The 16,314-nt window shown below is 40.3% G+C and overlaps 1 protein-coding gene across 5 annotated transcripts in view; it reads left to right on the forward strand.

Moving 5' to 3' along the window:
- The window catches only part of RABEP1 (rabaptin, RAB GTPase binding effector protein 1), a 114,089-nt gene that overhangs the window by 39,133 nt on the left and 58,642 nt on the right, over positions 1–16,314 (forward strand). The window lies entirely within an intron of this gene.

A 16,314-nucleotide genomic window follows, 5' to 3' on the forward strand; every position in this document is an offset into this window, starting at 1 on the left:
TTACTGAGTTAGAAACTGTGGGATTTGGGTCCAGCTGCACACTAAATTTTGAAAACTGCTCTAGTCTATAATAGAATAGTGGCTCTCAAATTCTAACATGGATAAAAATCACCTGGAGAGCTTGTTGAACCACAGTATGTTTGGGTGGAGCCCAGAAATTTGCATTTCTAATAAGCTCATAGATGATTCCAGTTACTGCTAGTTCAAGTACTACAGTTTGAGAAATCCTGTTCTGGACTAGTGATCATGCAACTTTTTTAACTTATGAATTCTGTAAAATATATACTTAAATACAACCTTCATACATTTTGAAGTTGATGTTTAAAATTTTTTGCTTGAAAAGATGTGAAGGATAAGATTTTATATTGTTGATATTTACAATTTAAATGAAAGCTTCGTGCTTTTTTCTTTTTTTGAGTTGGAGTCTTGCCCTGTCGTGCAGGCTGGAGTTCAGTGGTGCTATCTCAGCTCACTACAACCTCCACCTCCCAGATTCAAGCGATTCTCCTGCCCTGCCCCAGCCTCCCGAGTAGCTGGGATTGCAGGTGTGCGCCACCATGCCTGGCTAATTTTTGTATTTTTAGTAGAGACGGGGTTTCACCATGTTGGTCAGGCTGGTCTCGAACTCCTGACCTTGTGATCCGCCTGCTTCGGCTTCCCAAAGTGCTGGGTGAGCCACCACGCCCGGCCAACTTCCTGCTTTTAAACATATCCAGTGGAATGAAAATATCAGTGATTTACCCATTGTCATCTGTTTAACAAACACATGAATAGCTTTATAGCAGAAATTTTACAGTGGTTTTCCTCCTTGAGTTGGGTTTTCTTCTTTACATCTCCTTTAGAATTTTTTTCTTAAAAATGGTTTTGAAACTTGAGTATGCATTTGTTTCATTCTTTTTTTTTTTTGAGACCGAGTCTCGCTGTGTTGCGCAAGGCTGAAGTGCAGTGGTGTGATCGTGGCTCACTGCAACCTCCGCCTCCTGGGTTCAAGCGACTCTTGTGCCTTAGCCTACCTAGTAGCTGGGACTACAGGTGTGTGCCACCACACCCTGCTAATTTTTGTATTTCTAGTAGAGACAGGGTTTCACCACGTTGGCCAGGCTGGTCTCGAACTCCTGACCTCAGATGATCTGCCCGCCTCGGCCTCCCAAAGTGCTGGGATTACAGGCGTGAGCCACCACAATGGGCTTGAGTGTGCATTTGAATTACCTAATAGGGTTCGTTAAAACAAGGATTACTGGCTTCCACCCTCAGAGATGCTGATTCACTAGATCACTGGGATCCAGAATTTGTGTTTTTAGCAAGTTACCAGTTGATGGAGATGTTACTGTTCAGAGACCATACTTTAAAAACTGTTGGTCTAAAGTAATATCTTGTGCTTGAAACTCTTAAAATATGCATATAAATGTTTTCTTTATGGAGATATTATTAAAATTTATTATAAATACACAGTTGATCACAATATGGATATTTTACATATTTAAATACTATGAAAATAAGGCAAGGTGCGGTGGCTGATGCCTGTAATCTCAGCATTTTGGGAGGCCGAGGCAGGCGGATCACAAGGTCATGAGTTTGAGACCAACCGGGCCAACATGGTGAAACTCCCATCTCTACAAAAAAATACAAAAATTAGAAGGCATGGTGGCATGGGCCTGTAATCCCAGCTGCTCAGAAGGCTGAGGCAGGAGAATCACTTGAACCTGGGAGGCGGAGGTTGCAGCAAGCTGAGATTCTGCCACTGCACTCCATCCAGCCTGGGTGACAGAGCAAGACTTCATCTCAAAAAAAAAAAAAAACAAACAAACTGAAAAATAGGAAAATATAAAAATCATTGGAAATGCAGCTCTTTTGAGATATATTGGTTCTCATTAAATCGTTAATCTCTGGATGCATATTATTTACTGCTAGAAAAAGATAGCTTTTCAGCATCAATTCTATTGTAGTACTTTTTTTTTTTCTAAAAACATATAAATGCCAAGAACCCTTGGTCTCATGAGTGAGTAAATAGAAACAGAGTTTTATTACAGCAATTATTATTCAATTATCTTAGCTGTTTCTGAATTATATGTTAAATTACATAGTTCTTTAGCATCAAAATGTTTTTATTCTATCAGCTAACAACTGAATTAGGTCTGTCTTCAATTTTGTTGAAAGAGGACTTGCGTCCACCTGACTTGCCAAAAGATTTGTTACACTGTTATTAGTCATTCACTTTTTAATTATTGACACTAATTTTAGTTATCCCTCTGTGAGGCGGAGTCTCACTTTTTCACCCAGGCTGGAGTACAGTGGCACAACACTCTTGGCTCACTGCAACCTCCGCCACCCGTTCAAGTGATTCTCCTGCCTTAGCCTCCCGAGTAGCTGGGATTACAGGTGTGTGCCACCACACGCAGCTAATTATTTTGTATTTTTAGTAGAGACAGGGTTTCACCCTGTTGGCCAGGCTGATCTTGAACTCCTAACCTCAAATGATCTGCCTACCTCAGCCTCCCAAACTGCTAGGATTACAGGCATGAGCCACCGTGCCTGGCCTCATAGAGGAGTTTTTAATACAACAGGACAATGAACCATAGTAAAATACTATATGATGGAAGGTTCTTAGGCCTTGTAGAATTTAGCCCTGGCTTGGAAATGATTACTGACTGTTGTATGGAATGGAGTTCCATTTTTTCATGGCTTTCAGGAGGGCTGTTTTTTATTTTCTTTTATAGGCTGGTAAGTAGATGGGAAAGCTGATGTTCATGTCTAGGCATGGTGGCACTCTGCAAGACACTGTAGAGGTTGGGATGAATGAGATATATGGTTTCTATTCCCAAGAAAGAATAGTCTACTGTGGAGTATCATCATTTCAACATGTATTGTGTGTCACAAGAAATAGTCCTGTCTGGACTAGGCGCGGTTGCACGTGCCTGTAATCCTAGCAGTTTGAGAGGCTGAGGCGGGTGGATCACCTGAGGTCAGGAGTTAGAGTCCAGCCTGGCCAACATGGTGAAACCCTGTCTCTATTAAAAATACAAAAATTAGCTGGGCCTGGTGGTGGTGTGTGCCTGTAGTCCCAGCTACTTGGGGAGCTGAGTTAGGAGAATTGCTTGAACCCAGGAGGCAGAAGTTGCAGTGAGCTGAGATCGCGCCACTGCACTCCAGCCTGGTCAACAGAGCGAGACTCTGTCTCAAAAGAAATAAGTTCTGTCTGGTTATTCAGTATCTTTATATGAACTTATCTTCTCCCTTTTAAAATTTGTTTATGCTTTTGAATTAATCAAGCACCACTGTCAACTCTGCAACGCTATATTCTTGTCAAGATGACCTGTAGTACATTTGATGTATATATAAAAGGTTGTGGTAGTATTTTCTCTGGTGATAAGTTGAAACCCAGCAGTATGATGCTGGCTAATGATACCCATTTTCTCCTTTACCTTTTATACCAAAACCTCTGTAGCTTGTTCATCCTGTCTACAGCTAATTGAAGTCAATCTTGTCTAAACCTTGTTTGTTTTGCTTTCTTTTTCTCTGTCCCGAATAAAACTGTTAGGGTTCCTTTGTTTTCTTATTTTCTTTGAAATTATAAAATAGAATTTTCCCAAAAACTCTGAAGAAATGAAAATGACTAAGAACCTCCCATTTCTGAAATGCATTATCAACTGCAGTTTTAGATCTGTGAATTAAAGAGCTTGTAACGTGGGTTGGTTCAGAAAACATGCTTGGTTTGTTAAGATTGCATTGATGCATCTAAACCCAGTAAATAGTCTTTTTGTGTACTGTTGTGTCTTCACTGTCCAAAGCGCTCAATAAACTTAGCTGGCCACAGCGAACAGTTGGGGTAGCTTTTTACAAAATTTCAAAAAAAATACTGTGATCCTTTTTGAGTTTTTGGTGGCATTCCTAAAGAAAATGCGTAGTATATAAAAGGTAAATGCTGATTATTAGTTTTTGTCTTGGCCGTTAGCCTATATCATAATAAAAATCAAATGTGAAGATTTCCCCTGAGACAGCAGCTTTTATTGTATCTGCTGTGAAGTCTAAATCTAGTCTTTAATGATTGCCACAGGTGTTTACAGTATAAACCAGGATTTTGATGTGGACAGCAGTCTTTGTTTTATCTTTCAGGAAAACCAGGTCAAGGTAACCCTGAAAGTCCAAACATTGGTTTTTCCCCCATAGGTCCAGCTTTTGCTTTAGTGTTGTCATAGCTGTCTTTGCACTTATTTGGAGAATAGCTGAAATAACGGTAATGAGAAATGCACCTTTTTACTTCTCTTACTGCCTGTTCTTTTCTTAGTACTTATTCTTTTTTTTTTTTTGAGATGGAGTTTTGCTCTGTCGCCCAGGCTGGAGTGCAGTGGCACGATCTTGGCTCACTGCAGCCTTCGCCTCCCAGGTTCAAGTGATTCTCCTGCCTTAGCCTCCTGAGTAGCTGGGACTACAGGCGGGTGCCACCACGCCCAGCTAGTTTTTGTATTTTTAGTAGAGATGGGCTTTCACCATGTTTTCCAGGCTGGTCTTAGTACCCCTTCTTTTCCAAGCTGATTTCAACTGGGAATGTTATAAATATTTCTGAAAGTTTTTTTTTTTTTTTTTTTTTTTGGGAGATGGAGTCTTGCTCTGTCACCCAGGCTGGAGTGCGGTGGCATGATCTCGGCTTGCTGCAAGCTCCGCCTCCCGGCTTCACGCCATTCTCCTGCCTCAGCCTCCCCAGTAGCTGGGACTACAGGTGCCCCACCACGCCTGGCTAATTTTTTGTAATTTTAGTAGAGACGGGGATTCACCGTGTTAGCCAGGATGGTCTCGATCTCCTGACCTTGTGATCCGCCCGCTTCGGCTTCCCAAAGTGCTGGGATTACAGGTGTGAGCCACCACGCCCGGCTATATTTCTGAAAGTTTTATTGCTTTTCTGTTGAAATATTTTCTGATTCAGCTTTTCCTAAACTAACTTCAGAGCTTGGCACTACAGCAGTGTTTATGTTTTGTGCTTTGGAAATTTGTAGTGTTGGCAATGAGTAAGAGACGATTACATGAAACAGAACAAAAGGCCATATAGTTCTCAATTTGACGAAAAATAGTAGGAATAGAGTTTATAGCTAATCACCAGAAGACACTGAAATTTTCTACTGGTGTTCAGAAGGTCTTTATACATGGTTGTAATTTATATAAAGCTGTTACGCTAACTAATCAGAATTTCAATAGTGAAAAGCTAGATTTAGGAAGCTATCTGTGGTTCCAATGCCATAAATTTTCACTTAGGGAAATGAAAACAGAGTCTATAAAATTAACAATTAAAACCCATTAGTAATACTGTAAACAAAACGATTAGAAATTAAAATAGTGTTTGCTAATAGATTTAACCAGTAGAGACGATACAGAGGTTTTAGTAAGTTAGAAACCAGTATTGAGGAGTTCTTCCTCCTAGTGAGACAAAGAGGGAAATATGAAAGAACATAAAGACATAGAGGATGAATTAAGAGCCTTTAACACACATCTGAAAAGAGTTCCAGGGGAAGACAATGGAAGGAATAGTAAAGAATATTTGAAGAGATAATAACTTAGATTTTTACTAATAAAAAATGTGAGTCCTTAACATAAATACTGAGTACCAAACAGGATAAATAATAGTAAATTCAGGCCGGGCATGGTGGCTCACGCCTGTAATCCCAGCATTTTGGGAGGCTGAAGTGGGTGGATCACTTGAGGTCAGGAGTTCGAGACCAGCCTGGCTAACATGATGAAACCCCATCTCTACTAAAAATACAAAAAACTAGCTGAGCATGGTGGTGCACGTCTATAATCCCTGCTACTTGGGAGGCTGAGGCAGGAGAATTGCTTGAACCCAGGAGGCGGAGGTTGCAGTGAGCTGAAATTGCAGCACTGCACTCCAGCCTGGGCAACAGAGTGAGACTCCATCTCAAAAAACAAAACGAAACAAAAAGTAGTAAATTTGTACCTTGACACATCTTTTGTAAGATAGAACATCAAGAATCAAAAGAAAATGTGAAAAGCTACCAGAGAAAAGAAACAATTACAATGACAAGAGATACTTCATAAACACCATAGATGCCAGAAGACAATGAAATAAGATCTCCAAAGTGCAGAGGAAAAATAATTGTCAACCTAAAATTTTATATGCTGCTAAATTATTTAAGAGTGAGGGCAAAATAGATATTTTAGACATATCAAAACTAAGCACTTAGCCATCTACATAATCACTAAAAGTACTGCTAGTAGGCCGGCTGCAGTGGCTCATGCCTATAATCCTATCACTTTGGGAGGCCGAGGCGGGCGGATTGCCTGAGTCCAGGAGTTTGAGAACAGCCTGGGAAACACGGTGAAACCGTGTGTCTACTAAAATACAAAAAATTAGCTGGGCATGGCGGTGTGTGCCAGTAGTCCCAGCTACTTGGGAGGCTGAGGCAGGAGAAGGGCTTGAACCCGGGAGGTGGAGGTTGCAGTGAGCCGAGATCGTGCCACTGCATTCCACCCTGGGCGACAGAGCGAGACTCTGTCTCAAAAAAAAAAAAAAAAAAAAAAGAACTGCTGGTAGAGATAGACATTCGCAAAAAGAAAACATAGAGGAAATATTTAGGATGTAAGAAATAGGATAGGCTGGGCGCGGTAACTCATGCCTATAATCCCAGCACTTTGGGAGGCCAAGGTGGGCGGATTGCCCGAGGTCAGGAGTTCAGGATCAGCCTGGCCATCATGGTGAAACCCTGTATCCACTAAAAATGCAAAAATTAGCTGGGTATGGTGGCAGGCACCTGTAATCCCAGCTACTCGGGAGGCTGAGGTAGGAGAATTGCCTGAACCCAAGAGACAGAGGTTGCAGCAAACTGAGATTGCGCTACTGCACTCCAGCCTTGGTGACAGAGCAAGACTCTGTCTCAAAAAAAAAAAAAGAGTATAAGAAACAATACAAAATACAGAAATTGATAAATTTTTTAAATGTTTTAAAATTTTTATCTTTTGAGATGGAGTCTTGCTCTGTCACCCAGGCTGGAGTGCTGTGGCACTATGTTGGCTGACTGCAACCTCTGCTTCCCGGGTTCAGTCAATTCTCCTGCCCTAGCCTCCTGAGTTGCTGGAATTACGGGCACCTGCTACCATGCCTGACTAATTTTTGGAGGAGACACATCCCCACTTATTCTTTGAGGCTAGTGTTACCCTGACCTCGAAACCAAGGAAGACATCACAAGAAACTTCGCCCAGTATTCCTTGGGAATACAGATGCAAAAATTCTCACAAAAGAACTAGCGAATCAAATTAAGCTACAGGTAAAAAGAATCACACAGCATGAAAAGTGAGATTCATCTCAGGAATGCGAGGTTGGTGCAACACCTGAAAATCAGTAGGATAAAAAAACAAAGACACATGGTCATCTTACTAGACACAGAAAAAGTATTTGACAAAACCTAACAGTTTCATGATAAAAACACTAAAATAGGAATAGAAGGGAACTTTGTCAACCTGAAAATGGGCTTCTACAAAAAACTTACAGCTAACATCACACTTGATGTTTAAACACCAAATGCCTTTCCCCTAAAATCAGAAACAGAACAATTATGTACACTCTGACCACTTCTGTTCAACATCTAGAAGTGAGGATCTATCTAGGGCACTTACCCAAAGAAAGAAAAAGGAAAGGAAAGGAATCCATACTGAAAAGGATATATATATATACACACGTATATATATACACGTGTGTATATACGTATACACACGTGTGTGTGTATATATATATGTGTGTGTGTGTATATATATATACACATATATACGTATATACACATATACGTATATACACATATACGTATATATACATATATACGTATATACACATATACGTATATATACATATATACGTATATACACATATACGTATATATACATATATACGTATATACACATATACGTATATATACATATATACGTATATACATATATACGTGTATATGTGTGTGTATATATATATAGTTTTCTGTTTGCTGGCATATAACTTTTAAAAGCCTTAACAATTTTAAAAGCCTTAACAATTTTAAAGTGATAAGTGTCTTTGTTAATGAGCTGACTGATGGCTGGCAGCCCCTAGGTAATTTCAGGATAGGGGATGGTCACCAGAAAGACCAACACAGGATTAGAGGTTGGAACTTCCAACCCTACCTCCCAACCTCCAGGGAGAGGAGAGGAGCTAAAGGTTAAGTTGATCATTAGTGGCCATTTAATCATGTCCATGTAATAAAGCCTCTAATAACTAAAAAGGACAGGGTTTGGAGAGCTTCCAGATAACTGAAGATGTGAAGGTTCCTGGAGGGTGGTGCCCCAGAGAGGGCATAGAAGCTCCATGCTCCTTCCCACATGCCTTGTCCTGTGTACCTTTTTCTCTATATCCTTTGTAATAGTCTTTATAATAAACTGGTAAATGCAAATAAATGTTTCCCTGAGTTCTGTGAGCCCATTAACAAATTAATCAAACCTAAGCAGATGGTTGTAGGAACCTCGATTTGTAGCTGGTCAGTCAGAAACACAGGTAAAATAATTTTGAGGCTTACAGTTGATATCCGAAGTGGACTTCAGTCTTGTTAGACTGAATTTTCAGCTTGTATGATCTGAGCTATTTCCAGGTAGATAGTGTCAGAATTAAATTAGAGGACACCCATTGGGAGTATGCTACCAGAATTACTGATTGGTTACTAGTGGGCGAAAAGTAGTATGTGAATTATATCTCAATGAAGTTGTTACAAAAAAGTACAGTAAGCCAATGTAAGTAAAAAAAGATTACTAACGAGAAATTACTGATATCAGAAATGAAAGAGGAGACTGCACTCTAGGTCCCATATATAGTAAAAGGATAGTATAAGAAAATTATGGAACAACTTCATGATTGATAACCTTCCAAAAAAGAAAGCACTGTGCCCAGTTGTGTTCACTGGTGAGTTCTGTCTGCCATTTAAGGAAGAAACTATACCATGAGTTATACAAATCTCTCTGAGTCTGTATTCTCTATAATCTTTCAGAAGATAGAAACAGAGGGAATACTTCCTAACTCATTCTATGAGGTCTGCATAATCCTAATCTCAAAACCATACAAAGACATTTAATGAAAACTACAGACTTACATCTGTCGTGCACGTAGATGCAAGATTCCTTGACAATATCTTAGCAAATCCAATCCAACAATGTGTAAAAGTTATACACTGCAGCCACGTGGCATTTGTATAGGTACGCAAGACTGGTTCAACATTCAAAAATCAATGTGTAACTTACCATATTTAAGGTGATGGATATGCTTATTGCACTGATTTGATCATTTCACAATGTATAGATGTATCAGAATACCACTTTGTACCCAATACATATATACAATTACTATTTTTCAATTAAAAAGTTTAGGCTGGGCGTGGTGGCTCATGCCTGTAATCCCAGCACTTTGGGAGGCCGAGGTGGGTGGATCATGAGGTCGGGGGTTCCAGCCCATCCTGGCCAACCTGGTGAAACCCCGTCTCTACTAAAATACAAAAAATTAGCCGGGCGTAGTGGTGCCCACCTGTAATCCCAGCTACTAGGGAGGCTGAGGCAGGGGAATCGCTCGAGCTCAGAGGCAGAGATTGCAGTGAGCTGAGATCATGCCACTGCACTCCAGCCTGGTGACAGAATGAGATTCTGTCTCAAAAAAAAAAAAAAAAAAGAGGAATTTATCACATATATTTTTTTTTTCCTTTTTGAGGTGGAGTCTCACTTCATCACCCAGGCTGGAGTGCAGTGCCACAGTCTCGGCTCACTGCAACCTCTGCCTCCTAGGTTCAAGTGATTTTCCTGCCTCAGGAAGTAGCTAGGATTACAGGCGCCCGCCACCATACCTGGCTGATTTTTGTATTTTTAGTAGAGATGGGGTTTCATCATGTTGGCTAGGCTGGTCTCGAACTCCTGACCTCAGTCTGCCTGCCTTGGCCTCCCAAAGTGTTGGGATTACAGGCGTGAGCTACCACGCCCAGCCTACCAGAGAAATTTAACAAGGATATTGAAATAATTAAAAAATTAAACAGAAGTCTTAGAACTGATAAATAGATTTTCTCAACTGGAAAATTCATCAGAGGCTCTCAGTAGCAAAATGGATCAAGCAGAGGAAAGAAGCAGTGACCTTGAAGACAGGCTGTTTGAAAATACAAAGAGGACAAAAAAGAATGAAAAGCAATGAAGATGACCTACAGGATGTAGAAAATTATTTCAAAAGACCAAATCTAAGAACTGTTGGTCTTCAAGAGGGAGTTGAGCAAGAGCAAGGGTAGAAAGCTTATTCAAAGAAATAGCAGAAAACTCTCCAAAACTTGAGAAGGATATAAATATCCACATGCAGGAAGGCCAGAGGACACCAAAGAGATTTGACCCAAATAAAACTACCCCAAGGTATATAATAACCAACTCTCAATGGTCAAGGACAAAGAGAGGATCCTAAAAGTAGCAAGAGAAAAGTAGTAAATAACCCTAATGGAGCTTCAGTCAGTCTGTCAACAGACTTCTCAGTACAAACCATAAAGGTAAGGAAGGAGTGGAATGACACCTTCAATGTGCTGAAAGAAAAAAAAAAATTAACATCTAAGAATCGTATATCCAACAGTTGTCCTTCAAATATGAAGGAGAGATACATTCTTTCCCAGACAAAAGTTGAGAGAATTGACCACTGCCAGACCCATCCCACAAGAAATGCTAAAGGGAGTTCTTCCATTTGAAATTTAAAAAATGCTAACACACCAAAAAAAAAAAAAAAAAAGTATGAAACACACTGGTAAAATTAAGTACATGGACAGACTCAGACATGGACAGAGTTAGACTCTTAATACTGCAGTTGATAACTCTAGTATAAAGCCCAAAAGACAAATCTACCAAGAACAGTAATAGCTATGGCAGCCTATTCAGAGATAGGTAATGTAGATACATGTAAGTTGAGACAACTAAAATTCAAAATGTGGGGAAAGTGGAGCTAAGTTGTAGAAGTTTTTTTCCCCACTTATTTCTTTGTTTCTATTTTTTAAGATAAGTTGTCTTTAACTTGTTATCTACAAGATGTTTTTTGTAAGCCTCGTGATAAATACAAAACAAAAACCCATAATAGATTGACTAAAAATAAAAAGCAATGAATTAAGACATACTACCAGAAAAAATCATTTAGCCCCAAAGACAGAAAGAAGAGAGGAGTTACAAAACAACCAGAAAACAAGCAATAAAATGGCAGTAGTAAGTCCTTTCTTATAGATAATAACAACACTGAATGTATATGAACTCAGTTCTCCAATTTAAAGCCCGAGTGGCTGAATGGTTAAAGAAACAAGCCCCAACTATATGCTGCCTACAAGAAACCCACTTTGGCTAGGTGCAGTGGCTCATGCCTGTAATCCCAATATTTTGGGAGGTTGAGGTGGGAGGATCACTTGAGCCCAGGAGTTTGAGACCAGCCTGGGCAGCAAAGTGAGACCCTGGCTCTACAAAAAATAAAACTGGCTGAGTGCAGTGGCTCACACCTGTAATCCCAGCACTTTGGGAGGCCAGGGTGGGAGGATTGCTTGAGCCCAGGAGATGGAGACCAGCCTGGGCAACAAACTGAGACCCCATCTCTACTAAAAAATACAAAAATTAGCCAGATGTGGTGGCATGTGCCTGTAGTCCCAGCTACTTAGAAGCCTGAGGTTAGAGGATCACTTAAGCCCAGGAAGTCAAGGCTGCAGTGAGCTGTGATTGTGCCACTGCACTCCAGCCTGGGTGACAGAACAAGACCCTATCTCAAACGAACAAAGCAAAAATTAGCTGGGCATGCTGGCATGTGCCTGTGGTCCCAGATACACAGTAGGCTGAGGCAGGAGAGTTGCTTGAGCCTGAGAGGTTGAGGCTGCAGTGAGCCGTATTTGTGCCACTGCACTCCAGCCTGGGTAGCAGAACATGACCGTGTCTCAAAAAAATAACCCAAGAAAGAAACCCACTTTACCTGTAAAGGTACACATAAAATGAAAGTGAAGAGCTAGAAAAGGATATTTCATGCAACTGGAAACCAAAAAAGAGCAGGAGTAAGTAAGTATACCTACGTCAGATTAAAATAGACTACAAATCTAAGACTTAAGAAAAGCTAGGTGTGGTGGCTTATACCTGTAATCTCATTGCTTTGGGAGCCCTAGGTGAGAAGATCACTTGAAGCCAGGAGTTTGTGATTAGCCTGGGCAACCCTGTCTCTAAAACAAAATTTAAAAATTAGCCAGGAGGCCAGGTGCGGTGGCTCACACCGCTAATCCCAGCACTTTGGGAGGCCAAGGTGGGTGGATCACCTGAGGTCAGGCTTGGTGAAACCCCATCTCTACTAGAAATACAAAAAATTAGCCTGGCAGGGAGGTGGGCGCCTGTAATCCCAGCTACTTGGGAGGCTGAGGCAGGAGAATCGCTTGAACTCAGAGGGCGGAGGTTGCAGTGAGCTGAGATTGCGCCATTGCGCTCCAGCCTGGGCAACAGAAGTGAAACTCCATCTCAAAAAAAATTAGCCAGGCATGGTGGTATATGCTTGTAGTCCCAGCTACTTGGGAGGCTGAGGTGGGGGAATTCCTTGAGCCCAGGAGTTTGAGGTTGCAGTGAGCTATGATTGTGACACTCTGCATGCCAAGTCTGGGTGACGGTGAAACTGTCTCAAAAGAAAAAAAAAGACTGTAAAAAGAGGAAAAAAGGTCATATCATAATAAAGGGGTCAATTCAGCAAGAGGACAATTATAAATATCTATGCACCTAACACTGGTACTTTCAAGTACATACAAAACAATTAGCCAGTCTGATGGGTGAGAGAGACTGCAATACAATAATAGAGGACTTTGTCACTCCACTCTTAGTAATGGACAGATTATCCAGGCAGCAAATCAACAAAGAGACATCAGAATTAAACTACACAGTAGATACGGAAATCCTTGAAAAAAATACTAGCAAATTGAATTCAACATATTAAAAAGATCAGCCACCACGATCAAGTAGATTACTCCTGAGGATGCAAGGTTGATTTGATACACACAAATAAATAAATGTGATACATCACATTAACATAACCAAGAACAAAAGCCATATGGTTGGCCAGGTGCAGTGGCTCATGCCTGTAATCCCAACACTGTGGGAGGCCGAGGCGGGCGGATCACTTGAGGCCAGGGGTTCGAGACCAGCCTGGCCAACATGGTGAAACTCCGTCTTTATAAAAAATTCAAAAAATTAGCCGGGCATGGTGGTGCACACCTGCAATCCCAGCTACTCTGGAGGCTGAGGCATGAGAATCACTTGAACCCAGGAGATGAGGTTGCGGTGAGTTGAGATTATGCCACTGCACTCCAGCCTGGGTGATGGAGTGAGACTCTGTCTCAAAAACAACAGCAACAAAAACTGTATGGTTATATCAATAGATGCTGCACAAGCATTCAGTAAAATTCAACACCTCTTTATGATACCCTCATCAAATTGTGTGTCGAAGGAACATACCTCAAAATAATGAAGGCCATACATGACAAACCCACAACTAGCATCACACTGGATGGGGAAGAGTTGAAGGCCTTTCCTCTGAGATCTGGAACAAGGATGCCCACTTCAGCCAGTTTTATTTAATATAGTATTGGAAATTGCAGCCAGAACACTTAGGCAAGAGAAATAAAGGGCATCCAGTTTGGAAAGCATGAAGTTAAATTTGTCTTGTTCACAGATGACACAGTCATATTTAGAAAAAGACACCACCAAAAAACTGTTGACTGATAAATTTAGTAAAATCACACAACACAAAATCAATACACAAAAATCATTAGCATTAATATATACCAACAGTGAACAGCCTGAAAAAGAAATCAAAGCAATCCCATTTACAGTGGCTACAAAACACACACACACACATCTAGGAATCAATTTAACCAAAGAAGTGAAAGATCTGTAAAACACCAATGAAAGAAATTGAAGAGGACACACATACAAATGGAAAGATGGTCCGTGGTCATGGATTTAGGAGAATTAATATTGTTGAAATGACAATGCTATCCAAAGCAATTTACAGATTCAATACAATTCCTATCAAAATACCAATGACATTTTTCACAGAAACAGAAAATCTTAAAATTTATATGGAACCGTGAAAGACCCTGTGTAGCCAAAGATTACAAAGCTGGAGGTATCACACTATATAACATCAAAATTTACTACAAAGCTATAGTAACCCAATCAGCATGGCACTGGCATAAAAACTGACACATAGACTAATGGAACAGAATAGAGTACCCAGAAACAAATCCATGCATTTGCAATCAACTCATCTGCAACAAAGGTACCAAGAACATTCAATGAGAAAAGGAAAGTCTCTTCAATAAATGGTGGTAGGATGACTGGGTAACCGTTTGCAGAAGAATGAAATTGGCCCCATCTCTCTCCATATACACAACAATCAAAGTAGATTAAAGACTTAAATCTAAGACCTGAAACTATGAAGCCACTAGAGGAAAACACTGGGGAAACAGACACTGGTCTGAGCAAAGATTTGTGTGTGTGTAAGACCTCAAAAGCATAGGCAAAAATAGACAAATGGGATTGCATCAGGCTAAGAAGCCTCTGCACGATAAGGGAAACAAAGTGAAGAGACAAGCTACAGAATGGGAGAAAATATTTGCAAACTACCCATCTCATAAGGGATTAATAACTACAATATATAAAGAAGTAACCAAGAAGCAAATCTTACTTAAACACAAACAAAAGATTCGAATAGGCATTTTTCAAAAGACGTAAATGGCCAAGAGATATGTGAAAAGATGCTCAACATCACTAATCATTAGAGAAATGCAAAGCAAAACTACAGTGGGATATCCTGTCACTGCAGTCAAAATTGCTTTTATCAAAAAGACAGGCATTCATCCACTGATGGTGGGAATGTAAGTTAGTACAGCCGCTGTGGAGAATAGTATGGAGGTTCCTCAAAAGACTAAAATAAGAGTTGCCATGTGATCCAGCAATTCCACTATTGGGTATATATCCAAAAGAAATGAAATCGCTGGGTGTGGTGGCTCATGCCTGAAATCCTAGCACTTTGGGAGGCCGAGGCAGGTGGATTGCCTGAGCTCAGGAGTTCGAGACCAGCCTGGGCAACATGGTGAAACCCCATCTCTACTAAAAAAACAAAAATAAAAAAAAAACCCAAAAAATTATCTAGGTGTAGTGGTGCCTGCCTGTAATTCCAACTACTTGGGAAGCTGAGGCAGGAGAATCACTTGAACCCGGGAGGTGGAGGTTGCAGTGAGCCAAGATCGCACCACTGCACTCCAACCTGGGCAACAAGAGCAAAACTCCGTCCAAAAAAAAAAAAAAGGAAAGAATGAAATCCTGTCACTTGCAGCGACATGGATGGAACTGGAAGTCATTATGTTAAATGAAATAAGCCAAGCACCGAAAGACAAGTATCACATGGTCTCACTTGTGGAGGGTAAAAATGGATCTCATGAGAAGACAGACTAGATTGGTGGTACGAAGGTCAGGGAAAGCTGGGGTCGGGGGAGATGAAGAGAAGTTGATTAATGGGTATGAGTATGTGGTTTGATAGAAATAAGACCTAGTGTTAAACAGATCAATAGGTGACTCTTGTTTACAGTAATGTATCCTAGATTTCAAAATAGAAGAATTCGAATGGTTCTAGCATAAAGAAAAGACAACCCTTGGTGTCCATGGGATGAAAGAAAAAAAAACGACAAATATTTAGGGTGATAGATAACCAAACTACACCCAGTTTGATTTTTACAAGTTACATTAATGTATTATCACATGTACTTTGAACTATGTACATGTGCATCATAAAAATAAAATGAAACAGTAACAAAATGAACAGCCCCATTACCAAACGGGCAGAAGACCCAAACACCTCCCTGAAGAGTATATACAGACGGCAAGTAAGTATATGAAAAGATTATTAGACTATGAGAATGGCCTAAATCCAAAACACTGCCGATACCAAAAAATGCTGGTGAGGATGTGGAGCAACAGCAACATTCATTGCTGGTGGGAATGCAAAATGACGTAGCCACTTTGGGATATAAGTTTAGTGCTTTCTTACAAAACTAGGCATATTCTTGCCTTTTGATTCAGCAGTCATGCTCCTTGGTATGTAATTAAATGACTTGAGAAGCTTTGTCCCAAAACTTGCACAAATATATTTATAACAGCTTTATTCATAATTGTCACAACTTGGAAGATGTCCTTCAATAGGTTAATGGATGAATACACTGGTATATTGAGACAGTGGAATATTATTCCATGCTAAAAAGAAATGAGCTATTAAGTCATGAA

This window comes from Pongo abelii, chromosome 19, assembly GCF_028885655.2.
Source record: "Pongo abelii isolate AG06213 chromosome 19, NHGRI_mPonAbe1-v2.0_pri, whole genome shotgun sequence".
Classification (NCBI taxonomy): domain Eukaryota; kingdom Metazoa; phylum Chordata; class Mammalia; order Primates; family Hominidae; genus Pongo; species Pongo abelii.